Raw genomic sequence first — 17,088 nt, 5'->3', positions numbered from 1 at the left:
GAAAAAAGTGTTAAGAACATTTCTGGAAAATAGAAAATAATCACGGAAAAAGAAAAATCATTATTCTGTGTAATCTTATGTGAACAGCCAAAAGCCAGATGCATGATTTCCTGCACAGATTAAACAGAATGTGCAGACGGTGAACAGACCTGGAGTCCAGTCCTTGGAGACCAAACAGACAAATGATGGGACTCAACCCTGTACGCCGAAATCTCAGCATCTCCAGGGATGAATCAACTCAAGAGACCTGGCAGCAAAATCGGTGTGACTCCTATACTGTGCCCACTGTCATTTCGGATAAAGCTCCCCATGAGGAAAACCAACAACAGTGCCCTTTAGCCAGACAAAGAACCAGATTCCCAACAGCAGGGTGTGGTCTCTTCTCTGTGTTGCAGACACTCCCTTGGCAAATACAGGCCACTTCCAATTCAGGGAGCTCTAATAGCTGCGTGGGGTCATTTATGGCAATGTTATACCACACACACGATTTGAAATAGCGGGACTGTTTTAAGTGCATTTTATAGAAGAAGTATTTGGACTATAGAGCACCCACCCAAAAAAAGACACATGCCTGCAAAGACACCCCAGTTTCATCAAGTTTTCACTGCTTCTGAAAAGCAGTGCTAGATAAGAGCCTTGCTAGATAAGGCTCCTAAGGCAAAAGAATCTAAAAGTTTGGGGCCCTTCCTGATTCTCCATCTTGGCAACTCTTTTCCATCTGGTCACTGAAAAAAGAATGGAGGTTCTTACACTGTGAGAACTCATGAAATGTCCCTTCTTTCCTATTCTCATGCCACCCCCCTAATCCAGGTCTTCATCCTGTCCTGCTGGACAGAGCCAGTCTCCTATTCATCCTGCATCCCACTCCCCACCCAGATCCCACCCCCTATGCACGTCTTCAGGTGCGTGCTTCTAACATCTTTCACCCATACAGCCTCTGACTCAGAAACCTCAATGGCCTCCAAAGCATTTTCCAAAATAGGTTCCCCATTAAAAATGGATTCAGCGATCAAAGTATTTTGGGAAACTTAGAGATTACAATGCAGATTAGCACATTAAAGCCTCGGAGAATGTCTGCAGGAGAGAAAATCTGTTTAACTTTCCCTCAGCTTTTCTTACCTTTCAACCATGCGGACTTGTTTTGACCAATACACCTATAACACCCAGCGGAACTACTGTTCCAGGGAGACATGTCTTGGGCAATGCTACCCCAGGGGACCAAGTCCAAAGTGCTCAGCACACAGACACTGAGCCATATGGATGGGTCCCTACTACTTCTCCATCTTGAGCAACCCCTTCTCCTGCAGGGCTGCTTCAAGTGCCTGCCTCAGAGGCTGAGAGCAAGCCCTCTCCTGACTACATCTTTCTCCCACCTCCCGTTACACTGATTTCCTACGCTGTTTCTGTTACCTTACGGGTGTGTTTCCTCTTCCACCTAGATAGTAATGTCCTCTCTCCTCCAGGACATTTGTATCTTAAAACTAATTTTATAATTAACTTATAACTAATGACATTCTGTAACGACTTACTACGAATTCATGAAATCTGGGACAAGGTCTTGTGCCGTGTAAGTGTTACACAAATGGTCTCTTTGAATGAAAATAAGGTGGATGTCTCCAAACGTGTCAGTGTAGGAAGAAGAAGAGCGTGGCCATAATGACACAGAATGAAAACCTCAGAGTAATCGTAACTTAGCAGAGCGGGGGAGGGATGTCCACAAAGCAGCATCAGGATTCCAAAAGTTCTGGAAAACCACCACCAGTGCCAGAAATGTCTAAGGGGGAATCACAGACACAAAGGTGTGTACACCAAACCCTAAAATGGGCTGTCCAGTGAAAAAGAGGATGCATTCCCCAATATGATCTGAGGTAGACGTGATGATATGCAGGAAGAAGAGAAAAATGACAGTCCTTTTGGGCCATGTTAAATCCCAAGTTAGCTAATTTCCTAATTCCTAACATAAGAAATTCCTAAGCTTCCTCACTTCTCCGTTTTCTTCCTGCTGTCTAGTTAACAAATATGTATGAAAAGCCTTAATGCATTGAGGACTCAGCAAAAAAGACAAGTGGAAATGCATCAGGAAAATCAAGATAGACTCTGAGGTACAGAGGAACAAAGGTTTCTACCTTCTGAATGAAAGTCTTAGTGAAAGATAAGAACAATTTAAAAAAATACCTTAATGCAGCAAGGATGAGATCAGCTAAAATAATTCACAAAAGCAGGAAGTGGGCAGAATCATGCAATTGCAAATGTGTGTGTTTCTTTTGTTTACTTGTTTCTTTTGAGAACTAATGACTTTCTATTATTGCTCAATGTTCAGTATTAGAAGAATGGATGCTGGCTGCAGTCACTCTAAGTCTGACACGCTGCCTGACACATGGTAGGTACTTAACCCCAGTCTGTTGAGGCAACTTATGAATAAATAAGTGAATGAAAGATGGCAGGCAAGAAAGCCTTCCTTCCGGTGACGCAGAGAAATGCTGTGTTTGGCTGGAATTCTTTTTGTGCTGGAATTCCTTTAAACTGGAACACAGCGGACACTGAGTTGTAAAGATCAATCTATGCCTTCTCAAGTGAATACCTGTTTCCCTTAAAAATATCATTATGAAGGATTAAAATTCATATGCCCAACAAATATTTAGATAGCCTATGTGATTCCCTTTTCATGTTGCAGTGATTCAGGCAAATTTAGGATTCCTAAGATAAAAGCATCACTCTAGAAATTTGAGAAGACAGTCCATTTTATACAATCTCAATGGGAAAAAGATGGAGAGTGACAGCTGAGTTTGGACACCTGTCACCAGGGAGGAGGTATGGAGAACAGCATTACAATATTAGAATATTAGCATGTTTAGGTGAAAAAACAAGGTGTGACTAAAAGGAAAAACAAAAGAGGAGAAGTCAAGTTATCAGAATTTGCATCAGGTGAAACGTGTGTTGAATCCTATATTTGACTCTGACGCCAGTGGTCAATAATCTGTGCTATTTTAGAATGCCATACTAACCATTTGGCACATGCAAATGTGTATTTATAAACTTGATATGATTTACATTAGAGAAAATTTTGGTAGCCTCAATGTTATACGATAAAAAAACAGAAATAAATCCAAAAAGTCACTGATGATAATGTGGTCTTTAAACTAAGGAAGAACTTCACAAGGGAGGTAAGACATTTTTCCTGGAGGCATTTGCAATAAAAATGAACAAAGAACTGAGAAAGGGAAGAGAATGAATTCCTCGCTGGCTGGTTAACAAAGCCCAGTCTTTTCTTTCTCTCTTTTCTATAATGCTGTGAACAGAGTGTAAGGGATCAAGAGATTGTTGAACCCAAATCCAACCTTGGATAATGTAATTATTAAATAAAACACTATCAATATTTCCAAAAAACTCATTCAAACCACCTGAGGTAGGTTTCTCTGGTAAGGATAACTCTCTCCTTTACAGCCAATAGTATTTTGTTAATAACACTGCTATGAAACTTAAGTTTACCTTTATAATATCATATCTCTACAATGGAGAAATAACATCTCTCTCACAGATCTCAAGACTGTTGCCGCCTTTAAAAAACTATGTGTCTCTACCAAATGTAAAATAGATAGCTAGTGGGAAGCAGCCGCATAGCACAGGGAGATCAGCTCGGTGCTTTGTGACCACCTAGAGGGGTGGGATAGGGAGGGTGGGAGGGAGGGAGACGCAAGAGGGAAGAGATATGGGAACATATGTATATGTATAACTGATTCACTTTGTTATAAAGCAGAAACTAACACACCATTGTAAAGCAATTATACTCCAATAAAGATGTTAAAAAAAAAAAGCACTTTTCAAAGAGAATGATGAATAGACAAAAAAAAAAAAAGTATGTGTCTGACACACACCAGGGCTTACTAAGTGACAGCTGTCTTTATTATGATGACGTTCCTTATTATTATGCTGGTTTTTTTCTTATCATATCGACACCTCCTCTCTTCCACCTTGAAAGCTGAGAACTGTGTTTTTCATCTCTGCATCCCTGCACTGTGTGAAACACAGTGCCTTTCCCAGGCAGTGGATGAACTGAACGTTAACTGAAAGTTTCTAGGTTTACCTTAGAGACTAAACTGTTTGCATTTCAAAGAGAGAAAGAGGTGTCATCTCCCATCATACTGGTGGAAGGCATGTGCCCCTTCAGAAAGTAGCTGTAAGGGCTTTAAACTGTAACTTCCCTATAATGGTTGTCCTCTGTGGTGTACTGGGAGCTGGTTCAAAGATGAGATGGATGTGAAAAAGGCAGTCTTACTAGGTCTCAACCAAATGGAAAATAACATGAAAAGACCACAGAAGAGAGCGTATGCTAATCTCCTTGAGCATTCGGGACTGTCCTAAGCCCTTGAAATATGTTAGACTTTATACTTTACACCTTATAAATGCATATTGTTTTCTCTTTTATTAATACGGAAACCACATCGAGGTTAGTTATAGACATTAATAACTTTGCCTCAGATTACATCGATGGTATCAGGATCTGAGTCCAGGTCTACAAGACTCCTAGGTTTAAACTCTTAACCACCTGCCAGGTAACCTGCAGTTTTAGTAACACTCTGAGTTCACGATCCATTTAGAGGCCATAGTCTTACCTACAGCAGTAAGCGCCATGACCTATTTTCGACATCTTTCAACACAACACAACACAACATACACTGATCCATTTGCTTTCCTTCTTTTCAACTCTCCCTGGCTGTCACAGAGCCTGAGAACCTGGGTACCAGCATCCTCCTTAACACATTTTGTAGGTTAAGGTCATATCAAGTAACATGAAATAGTCATGCTGTCTGAGATGAGCAACAAATTCACAGGGACTGTTTACTTAATCCACTACCATCTAAGAAGACTGAGCAGGGGGAGACACATGAACAGAGTTACTGGGAGAGAGAAGACTGGAAGAGAGTAATATTTAGAAAGCAATCTTGGTCAGAGGCAGCAGCCTTCGGCAGCAATACCGTAGGACTTCACTGCAGCAAGAAAGCCTCTCAACCACCCACGTTCTGTGTCCTTTAAACCACACCTACAGAAAGCCCAAAGGGCAAAACTATCAGATATTTGAAAGGAACACAGCTAATGGATCAGATGAAATGGCACAGCTCTGCAGAAAAAGCAAGGAGGCTTGGAACGCAGAGCCTGGTCTCTAAAAATGCTCCTCAACAAATATTTATTGAACAGAAAATAACGGGGCCTCAGATTAGAGAGTCGGGGGGGAGACCGACCCCCCTGAACCAGGGTGACGTTAGCCATCATCACAGTGCCCACAACTTTCCTCTGTTCATGTCTCTCACATTAAATAAGAAAATCAGAGGAGGATGCCTAGGGTTGGAATCAACCACACCTCTCTCTAAACTTCATTTGAAAACCTCAGGGATCCAGCAGAAGCTGCAGAAGTCCCCTGTCAGAGGAGGGTCCACTAGGTCCAATCGAATCCCCCCACCAAAAAAAATACATATATGTATAAAATACATACATATAATACATATATAATGTGTTTTTCATTGACATACAATCAACCTAAACATGTAAGTTCAGCTCTAGTCAAAATGTTATAATGTCTAAGAATGAAAATAATACATGGGAATGCCAAATAAGAGTAACAGGATTGGAAAAAAAGATTCTCCAGCAAAGAAAAACCAAAAAACCAAAAACCGAAAAACCAACACATCTAAAGGTTTCCACAGAGCCTCATGTTACTAAGTAAGAAAAAGCTTCCTTGGGTATCTCCATTCTTTCCTAACAACAGACCTTACTCTGTGATTACTTTCTTGGCTTATCTGTTATCTAGTGGTACCCACAGCCAGCCTCTGGCCATAATCAGCTCCTTATGATATACCATCTTGCTTGTAAACCTTCTCGGAATAAAACTTTTCAAAATGACAAACAAGAGCCTCGCATGATGTCTGAAATGCCAACCAAATTTTCTATCTATCAGTTGGCATTCTAGACATCGTTTCTGGAGGAGAGTCACGAATGATATTCACAGCTGAGACGTGAGAGACAGCTGCCCTCCATGTTGAAGGGTAAGAGAAAAGGAACAAATCTACATAAAGGCCTTCTGTACATTTTCCCTATAAATGATAACAAAGAGAAATTTCTATTTATCCATCTGTTTTCATAGACAACCCCAGTTTTCAAAGTAGTGGGTGAAAAATGACCAAAACCCTGATTGTCTTCATATGGCTCAGACAAGGCACAAAAACTCGTGTTTTATGCTCTAAGTACAGAAAATTGCTTCACTTCTAAAGTAAATATATACCAGAAACTTGCGGATATCTCAAGAATGCCTTGTAGCTAAAGAAAGTAACGTCTTGCCTACTCATTTTGCTTAATTTGCTAGTCTCCCAGCAACTTTGCGCTAACACTTTCATCCCATTTTAGATCCTGGGATGAGGCAATAGTCCAGAGCCCCAGAAAGCCTCCACCTCCAGCCGCCAGCCCTCTCAGGATGGAGTTTCTTCCCAGGATGCCTTTCTGGTACGGTGCATGTTCCATGCATTTCACTTATCTTCCCCAAGCTGCATTCCGCTAACTAAGCTTCATAAGCTTCTTCTGAATTGTTTATTCTGTGTTTTAAAGCTCCATCAGCTGTTGGGATGATTTGCAAGATTCTTTTTCTTTTTGGTTAAGCAGGATTGATGAGCCTTACTGGGCCTTTTGGTGGAATCCCTGCTATTTAAAATTCCTGCTGCTGGGATTAAAGCAGATAAAGCCTGTGAAAGCCTTTTGTAAACTGTAAAGTCCTGGTCAAATGTAGTGTGCTGTTATAATATTAACCATCATGGCAATAACCACAATCCAGCTATAATGGAGGCTTTAGAATGATGACAGCCATTTGGGCTCTGTCTCTGCTCCATTCCCAACTCAGGGCCTTGGTTGGTGTCCCACACTGGAGAACCTCACAAGAAAGTTTTGTTGGCACGAACAAATGAATGACTTCAAAATGTCACATCGTTTTCCAAATGAATGTCCACGGGCAAAACGAAGCTAGGCATGACAATTTAGATAGTGAAAATACTCTGCTCAAAATACTGGGGTGCTCAGAAAAATACTGCAGAACAAAAACTTCTTTTAAAGATAATTTCATTGATAATAAAATCTGGCCCTTTGCCCTCAGTACTGGGGAGGAAGGGAAGGGGTACAGATGGGGACAGGAATTGCTATTAGTCCGGAAAAATTTCTATTAGTTCACAATAGCTTAGAGGAGGAAGCTGCCATCCCAGAAAAGGGGAGGTGGTAATGAGTTTGGGGGGTTAATATGCGAAAACACAGAAGTGGTAAAGGTCATCCCAGCACTGAACACCCCAAGCTCAGGCTTATTCCCCAGATTGTGTCTTTCTGGGTTGGAAAGGACCAGCTCTCTGCGGGAGAAGGGAAGAGGCAGTGCAGTGGGAGGAGAGGAGTCGCTGAGGAAGAGGTACCGATAGGAAAGGAATTATTTTTGGAAAATGCTTTCCTGAGCACTTGCAGGAACACTTCCGGTCATTAAAGACGTGATCTATTTTAAGTAACTATGTGTAGGATGCGGTGTGTGTGAGCTGACAGTAGAAAGGAAGATGATCGCGTCCAGAAACAGCGGCCCCGTTTATCCGTCGCAATAGAATCCTTGAGAATAAGAAGGGAAACTCACTCGGGGGAGACTGCTGGTGACTCAGGAAAGCAAATGCAGGCACCAAACCTACGCCTAGGGGATGAGGATATCCTAAGAGCCCCTTTTTACTAAGGGGTGGGCTGGGGCGGGGCGGGGCCTAGAGTTGGGAAGGGTAGCAGGCAGTCTGCAGGGCTCCAGCGGCGGGGAGGGCCCCTGCCGCAGCGTAGCCGCTGAGCTCCAGAAAATATCGCATTTCTGCCCATCAATCAGCATTAAGCTGCGGTAGGGGCTGAGCTTTCGGCACAGGCAGTTGCCAGTAGCAACAGGGCACACACCAGTAGCTCCTGGCGAGCTGGGGCGACAGCAGCCAGTGAGGGGCTGCCAGGGCCAGACGCCCTGAGCCGGGTAGACAAGGTCAGGGACCCACTGGTGATGGGCCTGGGGAGGGGGTGGGGATGAAGGCAGACCCCAGGGGCCACAAGGTGGCCCAGGCCGCTGGCCCCCGGGGGTCAGGGGACGAAGGGTTTCCGGCGGCACAACATTGCCTGTGCCAAGTACAGCAGCCTCCCGGGCCCCCTTGGAGGCGCCTGGCTCTGCTGGCCCCGGGAAACAGAAGTCAACGCCAAGGGGCAAAAGGGGCACTGGTGCTGTGCTTGGGTGCGTCGGAGTTGTCAAGATCCGCGCCTTCCCCGCCACCCCTTCCCCCTTTAGGAGTCTCTGGAGGACGCCAACGTGGAACTGTGTCTGCACGTGTGCTTGTTTTCATTTGCGCTTCCAGCGCAAAAGCGAGGTCCCACGGGTGGAAAAGAGGGCGGGTGTGTGTGTGTGTGTGCACGCGCGTGCATGCGTGTTGTGCGGGGCTCGGACTGCGTGGGAGCCGGAAGGGGGATGAAAGCACGCACACCCGGCTCCCACCCACCGCCTGAGGAGCGAGGCCAGGTGCAGGCGCTTGGGGAAGAGAGCCCGTGACCTCGTGCCACCTCTCCGAACTTCTCCCCCTGCTGTTGGGATCCGGTAAGGTGGAAAAAGAAGGGCGACGGTGAAGGAGGGCGGTAGAGGGCAGAGATGGACCGAGGAGACCAGAGGGAGGCACAGAAGCAGGGAGTCCGCGCGGACTAGTGGGAGCAAAGGGGCCGAAGGGTCAGGCTAGGGAGCGCGGGCGGCGTGCGCGGCCGGCGCGCCCGGGAGGGGAGCGGGCTGGCGTCTCCTTACCTGGCCAGTGGTGGAGCATTTTGCAGCGGGTCGGGGTCGGGGTGGGCAGACCCTGCAGTGCGGTCACTTCGGGGGCAGCAAGGCGCTGGCCGCGGAGCTTGGAGTTGACCAACTTGCCATGTCCGGGGCTCGCGGAGGCGTCCGGGGCTCGCGGAGGCGTCCGGGGCTCGCGGAGGCGTCCGGCGCTCGCGGAGGCGTCCGGGGCCACGCGCGCCGCGCCGCCCACGCGCGCCCGGCAGCCGAGCCTCCTCCGTGCGCTCTTCCGCTTTGTGTTGCGCAGGTCTTCCTGCGCCTGCCTCCCGGTGTCTCGGTGCCCTCTCGGCAATGGACTTTTCCCCCGGCCTTCCGGGAGGCCCCTCGGGTCCGCGAGCCACTTTCCTCCCGGAGGCGCGCGTTAAACAGCTGCCCCGTCGCGCCTGGCGGGGCCGCGCGGTGCGCTCCTAGCAGGCGGCTCCGTCCCACAGATTCCCGCCCCCCACCTTCTCCCCCTCCCCGCCCCTCCGCCGTCCCCCCATCAGAAGCTGCTTAGGATCAGGCTGTCAAATCCGGCCCATCTGCTGCAATCATAATCAGTCTCAACCGAACGGGTCTGACAAATCTCTGCCTGGAGCCGGAGTTGGGGAAGCCGGTGGGTGAGGGGAGGGGAGGAGGGGGCGACAGGGACCCGCGCGGGGAGAGGGGGGCCTGTGAGGCTTCTATTGTCTGCCCCAAACAGAGGAACTGGAAGGGGAAATGGGGATCCCGAAAGAGAAATAGTGCTTTCCTTTCCCAGTTCCCAGTAAGAAAAATCAATCCATCCCGGCAGGCCCCTGGCATAGCCCTCCCCTTACCCGCATCCCAAACCGCTGCTTGCTCTGTCTGGGTGGAACGAATTTCTGCTAATGAACTGAACAAACAGGTCCTGTAACCTTATCATCAGGCTGATCCAGAGACTGGCACGGATATCCAAAGTACAGTATTGTAATTGGCAGGTAAGAGCTGGAACTAACAGTCGTTTGTCTGGAGTCAGAAGTTGGTTCCCAAGTACATTTGGGGATCAAGTTGATGGAGGGAGAATCAGCGTGTAATTCGCGATGAAGCTGGGCCCTTTGCCTCCTGTTGGCATTTTGAGAGGTAAAAGGAAAACCTGATTTGGGCAAGAAAATGCTGCACTCAGTTTAGCCCCAGCCTAAGTTTAAAGAATTCTCTTATTTCCCCCCATATTCTTGTGGAAATGCTCTTCTTAAAGAAATGTTACTTTATTAGAAAATCATGACTTCTAAAACTGATATTTTTTTCCAACTAACAGTTTCTTCTACAGATGAAATACGGTGCTCCTTTCCGTAATATACTTTTAACTATTTTAATATGCCATATTTCTACTGGTCATAGGCTTTTGAGGATTATGGCAAAAGTTTTTTTCTCTTTTAATAAAACAGCAGTCCTAGATATACATAAATCTTAAAGCATAAAGAATACAACCAATGGGATTATGCCTGGTTTTGTACATTCTTCTTAAGTGCTGGAAAAGTTCAATTATCCTGAATGACAGTATTTGTTAGGGAAATAATTTGCTGGATAAACCAATCACCAGTTGAAACGTGGAAGAAAAATGTTAAGCCATTTATTCAGATAGGTATAAGAGCTAGGCAAAAGTAAGTATACTTTACTGTGAAAATTGAATAGAGCTTCAAATTAGTGCTCAAATCTTTCTTTTGCTTTATGCTATAGTTGAGAAATGTGGTCACAGTAAGCCCCAAATTATCTAGCCAGAGACTGTGTCCTCTATTTATTTTACAGCCCAGTGGTACTTACAACAGCATTATGCAATCATGGGCACTCCATGAGTACCAATGGTTTGGAGTTTTGACTTACAGCTCAGAATTAAAATCATTTACATCACTGTGGCTTGACAGGTGAGATAAAATGAAGTTCAAGGGTTCCTCTCCCCAGTAAGTAAATAATATACGTCAAGAACAGCTATGGATCCGATTTTAAGATGTTTTCATTAAGATTTAAATGTTTGTGATTTTTCATTGTCAATTTGTTTAATGTGTTTGTTAATCTTAAAGATTTTGTTAAAAGATTGATCAAAATGGTACCAAGAAATAAATATTTCCAAAAAGGTCCTCCTCTCCACCAGAATGAAATATCATGCTGGTGAGTAATTTAAGGAACAGTGTCCAAGAAATTGGTGTTGTCCACGGAGGTAAAAGTTGAGTGGAGAGTCAGACCGTGGGCTGCAGGCACCTTCCTGCTGTGTTCTGCAGTGTTTTTTCCCCCCAAGTTGCTGGTGGGGAGGGGGGCATTGCATCGGGACTGAGTAAGTGATAGGCGAAATTGATGGCCCCACCTCCAATTCATCATGTCCTTGGTTCTTCAAAATATATCCTGCCCAGTTCTCTCAGTTATTTACTTCTCAGTCATTGATTGAGTGCTTATACTATGTGTCAGTGAGGGGAAATAAATATGAGTAAAAAAATCAGAAAAAACCATTTTGACCATGTGGAACTTACATTCTGGAGGGGAAGACAGACATTAGAAAAGAATAAGGAAATAATATTTTCTGTTAGAAAGCAATCAGTGCTATGGAGAAAAATAAAGCAGGGAGGGCTGGGTGATATTCAAGTCTAAACAGAGTTCTCAGTGATGATCCCACTGAAAGTGCTACGTGTGAGTAAATAAAGGAGGGGAGGAAGCAGGTAAGTCATGCAGGTATCTGAGGGAAGATGGTCCCAGGAAGCAGAAAGAGCAGGTGCAGTGGCCCTTAGAGGTAAGTGTGCCTGGGTGAGGCCTAAGAACAGCAGTGAGGCAAAGGGATGGAACCGAGGGATGGAACAGAGGGTTCATGGGGGTAGTCTGAGAGGGCAGATCATTGGGTGGGACTTAGTCCAGTTTAAGGACTGGCTTTTACTCTAAGGGGTGTGGGAGGGGCAGGGAGGCAGAGGATCTTGAGCAGAGGAACTTCGTGATCTGACTTTTGTTTAAGGAATCATTCTGGCTACCGTATTGCAAATTAATTATAGGAGAAAAAGAGGAAGGAAAGGGGGAGATATGTTATTAGGCTACTGGGCAGAATCCAGGTAAGAGAGGATGACTTGCACGGGACCCTAGCAAGAAGAATAATGAGAACTGCTGGCAGTTTGGGATGGTTTTGAATTTAGAGCCAACAGTATTTGCTCAGGAGAGAGGGTTTGGAAATCAAGGAAGGAATAAAAATAACTCCAAGTGTTTGGACTTTAGAGGCGAAAAGAATGGAGTTGCTATTAATTGAAATGGGAAAGACTATGGTTAGAGTAAATTTTGGTGGAAGAACCCAAGGTTCAGTATTGGATGCCTACTAAATTAAATTTTTTTAATAGTTAATTTATGCAAAGCCCTTAGAATAGTTCCTGGTTTTTGCTAAGGACCATATAAATCTTTGCGGTGCTGGAGCTTGTGTTAGTGGGGTATATGTTGATGGCTGTTATTGTTATTATTGATGTTTGCCAACCAAAATGAGATATTGAGAAGGCAGTTGAATAATATTCATGTATTATGTTCAAGGCACAAGTCCAGGGTGGAGATGTAAATTTGGGAGTTGTATAGATGGTTAAATTCATCAGATTGGGTAGGTCGTTAAGGCTGAGAGTAGTTAGAAAAGAGAACATGTTCAAGGATTAAATCCTGAGAGGCATGCCAACTTTAAAAAGTCAAGAGGATGAAGAGGAACCAAAAAAGGAGGCCACCCCAAGTGGCAACCAAAGATAGAGAAGGTAAACCAGGAGAGTGGACTCCCCCAGGAACCTAGTATAGAAGGTATTTCAAAAAGGAGGGAGTGGTACTTCCCTGGTGGCACAGTGGTTAAGAATCCGCCTGCCAGTGCAGGGGACACGGGTTCGATCCCTGGTCTGGGAAGATCCCACATGCCACGGAGCAGCTAAGCCCGTGCGCCACAACTACTGGGCCCGCGTCCCTAGAGCCCGAGCTCTGCAACAAGAGAAGCCACCGCAACGAGAAGCCCATGCACCGCAATGAAGAGCAGACCCCTCTCGCCACAACTAAAGCCTGCGCGCAGCAACAAAGACCCAACGCAGCCAAAAATAAATAAAATATAAAATTAAATTAAAAAGGAGGGAGTGATATGCTAATCAGTCTCCTGATATGATTTTCTCCATAGAGAACCCAAAAGAACAAGTAGGAAGGCTAATGAGAGAGTTGATAAAGGGTAGAGAAAAACTTAATTATCTCTTGTCTGTTTACAGTACAACATCCAGGGTGTCCCAGCACCTAAGTAAAGATCGGGGCATGAAAGGTATTCAGTGTGTGCTAAATCAAGTAATGAATCAATGAAGGATCAAATGCCTTATTCTGCAAAGTATTTCTCAACTTAAGGTCCATGGATGATTTCGGAGGGGTCGTCTATTGTAAAATTCAAGAAATATTGGCGTAGGACAAGGTTTCTGAGAGGGAAGAGAGATGTTTCCCTTTCAGTAAGCAATGTCAATAGACCAAAGATTTCTAGCCCACAAGTTTCATATAGAACATTTTCTCAGATCATGTTCAATAAAATTTAAATTAGTAACAAAGAAACAACTCACATACATATAGAAGTTAAAATATTCTTCTATGAGTAATCTTACAACTTAAGACAACAACCCAATTAAAATGAGCAAAAGATTTAAATACATTCTTATCCAAGAAGATATAACAATGACAAATCATTGCATGAAAAGATGCTCATCCTGGGCTTCCCTGGTGGCGCAGTGGTTGAGAATCTGCCTGCTAATGCAGGGGACACAGGTTCGAGCCCTGGTCTGGGAAGATCCCACATGCCACGGAGCAACTGGGCCCGTGAGCCACAACTGCTGAGCCTGCGCGTCTGGAGCCTGTGCTCCACAACAAGAGAGGCCACGATACTGAGAGGCCCGCGCACCGCGATGAAGAGTGGCCCCCGCTTGCTGCAGCTAGAGGAAGCCCTCGCACAGAAACGAAGACCCAACACAGCCCCAAAAATAAATAAATAAATAAATAAATAATAATTAAAGGTGCTAAAAAATAAATAAATGTATTAATCTTAAAAAAAAAAGATGCTCATCCTTATTAGTCATTGAAAAAAGCAAATTAAAATCTCAATTAGTTTTACTCACACCCACTAGAATTGACAAAGTTAAAAAGACTAACAATAACAAGTGTTGGCAATGATGTAGAGCAACTTAATTTCTCATACATTGCTGGTGGAAATGCAGAATGGTATGGCAAGTTTGAAAAGCCAATTGGCAGTTTCTCAAAAAGTTAACCATGCACTTAAAAAGACCATCCAGCAATTCTACTCCTGGGTATTTACCCAAGAGAAGTGAAAACGTGTTGACATAAAGACTTGCATGTATATGTTTATAGCAGCTTTATTCATAATATCCCCAAACTGGAAACAACCCAAATTTCCATCAACTTGTAAATAGATAAGCAACCTCTGGTAGATCCATCCATACCATGAAATACTACCCAGCAATCAAGAGTAACCAACTACTGATAAACTTAACATGCATAAATCTCATTCTTTTCATTATGCAAAATGAAAGAATATCATACTTTGTGATTGGCTTTTGTTTGATTTCATTTGCTTCTAAAAAAAATCTAGAGACAAAAAGAAGATCAGTGTTGCCTGGGGTTGGGGATGGAGAGGGGATTTGACTATACAGAGGCACAAAAGGGAAGTACTGGCATGTGAAAAATATTCTATATCATGATTGTGGTGGTTACAACACTATATTTTGTCAAACTCATCAAATTGTACACCTAAAAATCGGTGAATTTTATTGCATGTAAATGAAACCTTGATAAAAGTAAGTTTATGAATCACTTTGCAGTACACTTGAAACTAACATAACAGTAAATAAACTATATTTCAATAAATAAAAGAATAAAGGATTCTTTTGGTAGGGGAATTACAGTGCTTTCCCATTGAGAAGAGGAGGCTTATCTCAGAATTTCACAATTTGTAGGGAAACACAAAAGACCCCAAATAGCCAAAGCAATCTTGAGAACGAAAAATGGAGCTGGAGGAATCAGGCTCCCTGACTTCAGACTATACTACAAGCTACAGTAATCAAGACAGTATGGTACTGGCACAAAAACAGAAATATAGATCAATGGAACAGGATACAAAGCCCAGAGATAAGCCCACGCACATATGGTCTCCTTATCTTTGATAAAGGAGGCAAGAGTATACAGTGGAGAAAAGACAGCCTCTTCAATAAGTGGTGCTGGGAAAACTGGACAGCTACATGTAAAAGAATGAAATTAGAACACTCCCTAACATCATACACAAAAATAAACTCAAAATGGATTAAAGACCTAAATGTAAGGCCAGACACTATCAAACTCTTAGAGGAAAACATAGGCAGAACACTCTATGACATAAATCACAGCAAGATCCTTTTGGACCCACCTCCTAGAGAAATGCAAATAAAAACAAAAATAAACTAATGGACCTAATGAAACTTAAAAGCTTTTGCATAGCAAAGGAAACCATAAAGAAGACAAAAAGACAACCCTCAGAATGGGAGAAAATATTTGCAAACAAAGCAATGGACAAAGGATTAATCTCCAAAATATACAAGCAGATCATGCAGCTCAATATTAATAAAACAAAGAACCCAATCCACAAATGGGCAGAAGACCTAAATAGACTTTTCTCCAAAGAAGATATACAGATTGCCAACAAACACATGAAAGGATGCTCAACATCACTAATCATTAGAGAAATGCAAATCAAAACTACAATGAGGTTTCACCTCACACTGGTCAGAATGGCCATCATCAAAAAATCTACAAACAATAAATGCTGGAGAGGGTGTGGAGAAAAGGGAACCCTCTAGCACTGTTGGTGGGAATGTAAATTGATACAGCCACTATGGAGAACAGTATGGAGGGTCCTCAAAAAAGTAAAAATAGAACTACCATAGGACCCAGCAATCCCACTACTGGGCATATACCCTGAGAAAACCATAATTCAAAAAGAGTCATGTACCAAAATGTTCATGGCAGCTCTATTTACAATAGCCAGGACATGGAAGCAACCTAAGTGTCCATCGACAGATGAATGGATAAAGAAGATGTGGCACATATATACAATGGAATATTACTCAGCCATAAAAAGAAACGAAATTGAGTTATTTGTAGTGAGGTGGATGGACCTAGAGACTGTCATACAGAGTGAAGTAAGTCAGAAAGAGAAAAGCAAATACCGTCTGCTAACACATATATATGGAATCTAAAAAAAAAAGGTTCTGATGAACCTAGGGGCAGGGCAGCAATAAAGACGCATACGTAGAAAATGGACTTGAGCACACGTGGAGGGGGAAGGGTAAGCTGGGACAAAGTGAGAGAGTGGTATGGACATATATACACTACCAAACGTAAAATAGATAGCTAGTGGGAAGCAGCTGCATAGCACAGGGAGATCAGCTCGGTGCTTTGTGACCACCTAGAGGGGTGGGATAGGGAGGGTGGGAGGGAGGGAGATGCAAGAGGGAAGAGATATGGGAACATATGTATATGTATAACTGATTCACTTTGTTATAAAGCAGAAACTAACACACCTCCGTAAAGCAATTATACTCCAATAAAGATGTTAAAAAATTAAAAAAAAATCACCAATTTGTAATCCCCAATGAAGTAACTGATCCAAATTAAAATCACCAGTAGATGCCAAAGTCATTACGTACCAGATTGATGGAAAAGAAAATACTCATCCAGTATCAAATATCACCTCCTGATTTTTTGTTAATTGCCAAGGGAAAAGTTACATTATACAAGGGAGAGATCCCCTGACGCGTTTCTGCTTATATGATGCTGTGTGAGAAGTGCGTTGTGTCACTTATGGAGTATTCTTGCAAAAACCATGTTTAATCTGAACCTAAGCAAGGCCCTTGACATAATTCCCAGCTTATAAGAAGTATGGAAGATAAAGGATCAGATAAATAGTACCACAAGGAAACAATGAGGCATACGCAGAATACAAGGTGCTCTGCAGCACTTCAAAAAGTCAGTGTCTGGGTAGAAGAAAGTAGAGCACTAAAAACAGATTAAACGAGATATGACATAACTAAATGAAATGAATGGGGTTAGATCTTGGTCCAAATTAAAAGATATAAAAGACACTTTGGAAACAATTGGAGAAATTCAAATAAGGCTGCTACTGGATAGGATAAGAGAAATTTTATTACTTTTCCTAATGGTGAAAATGATATTGTGGCTATAAAGGAAGTGGTCCTTATTTTTAAAAGACACATGCTAAAGTATTC

At 43.4% G+C, this 17,088-nt stretch overlaps 1 protein-coding gene and 1 long non-coding RNA gene across 20 annotated transcripts in view; one reads left to right on the top strand and one right to left on the bottom strand.

Annotated features, from left to right (window-relative positions):
• NCKAP5 (NCK associated protein 5) overlaps window positions 1-17,088 on the bottom strand; it is a 1,102,730-nt gene that overhangs the window by 600,484 nt on the left and 485,158 nt on the right. The window contains exon 1 of one of the 19 annotated variants that reach the window (XM_082397776.1): window positions 8,822-8,950. The exons of the other annotated variants lie outside the window; for them this stretch is intronic. The gene's annotated coding sequence lies outside the window, so the exon portion shown is untranslated. Of the gene's footprint in view, window positions 1-8,821; window positions 8,951-17,088 lie in introns of those variants that run through there. 19 annotated transcript variants of the gene reach the window in all.
• The window catches only part of LOC309631475, a 104,158-nt gene continuing 95,165 nt past the window's right edge, over window positions 8,096-17,088 (top strand). The window contains exon 1 of the long non-coding RNA XR_014246292.1: window positions 8,096-8,623. This is a non-coding gene — a long non-coding RNA (uncharacterized lncRNA). The remainder of the gene's footprint in view (window positions 8,624-17,088) is intronic.

Source organism: Balaenoptera borealis (assembly GCF_965194805.1).
Source record: "Balaenoptera borealis genome assembly, chromosome: 6".
NCBI lineage: Eukaryota > Metazoa > Chordata > Mammalia > Artiodactyla > Balaenopteridae > Balaenoptera > Balaenoptera borealis.
This window is presented reverse-complemented; position numbering and strand designations above follow the sequence as displayed.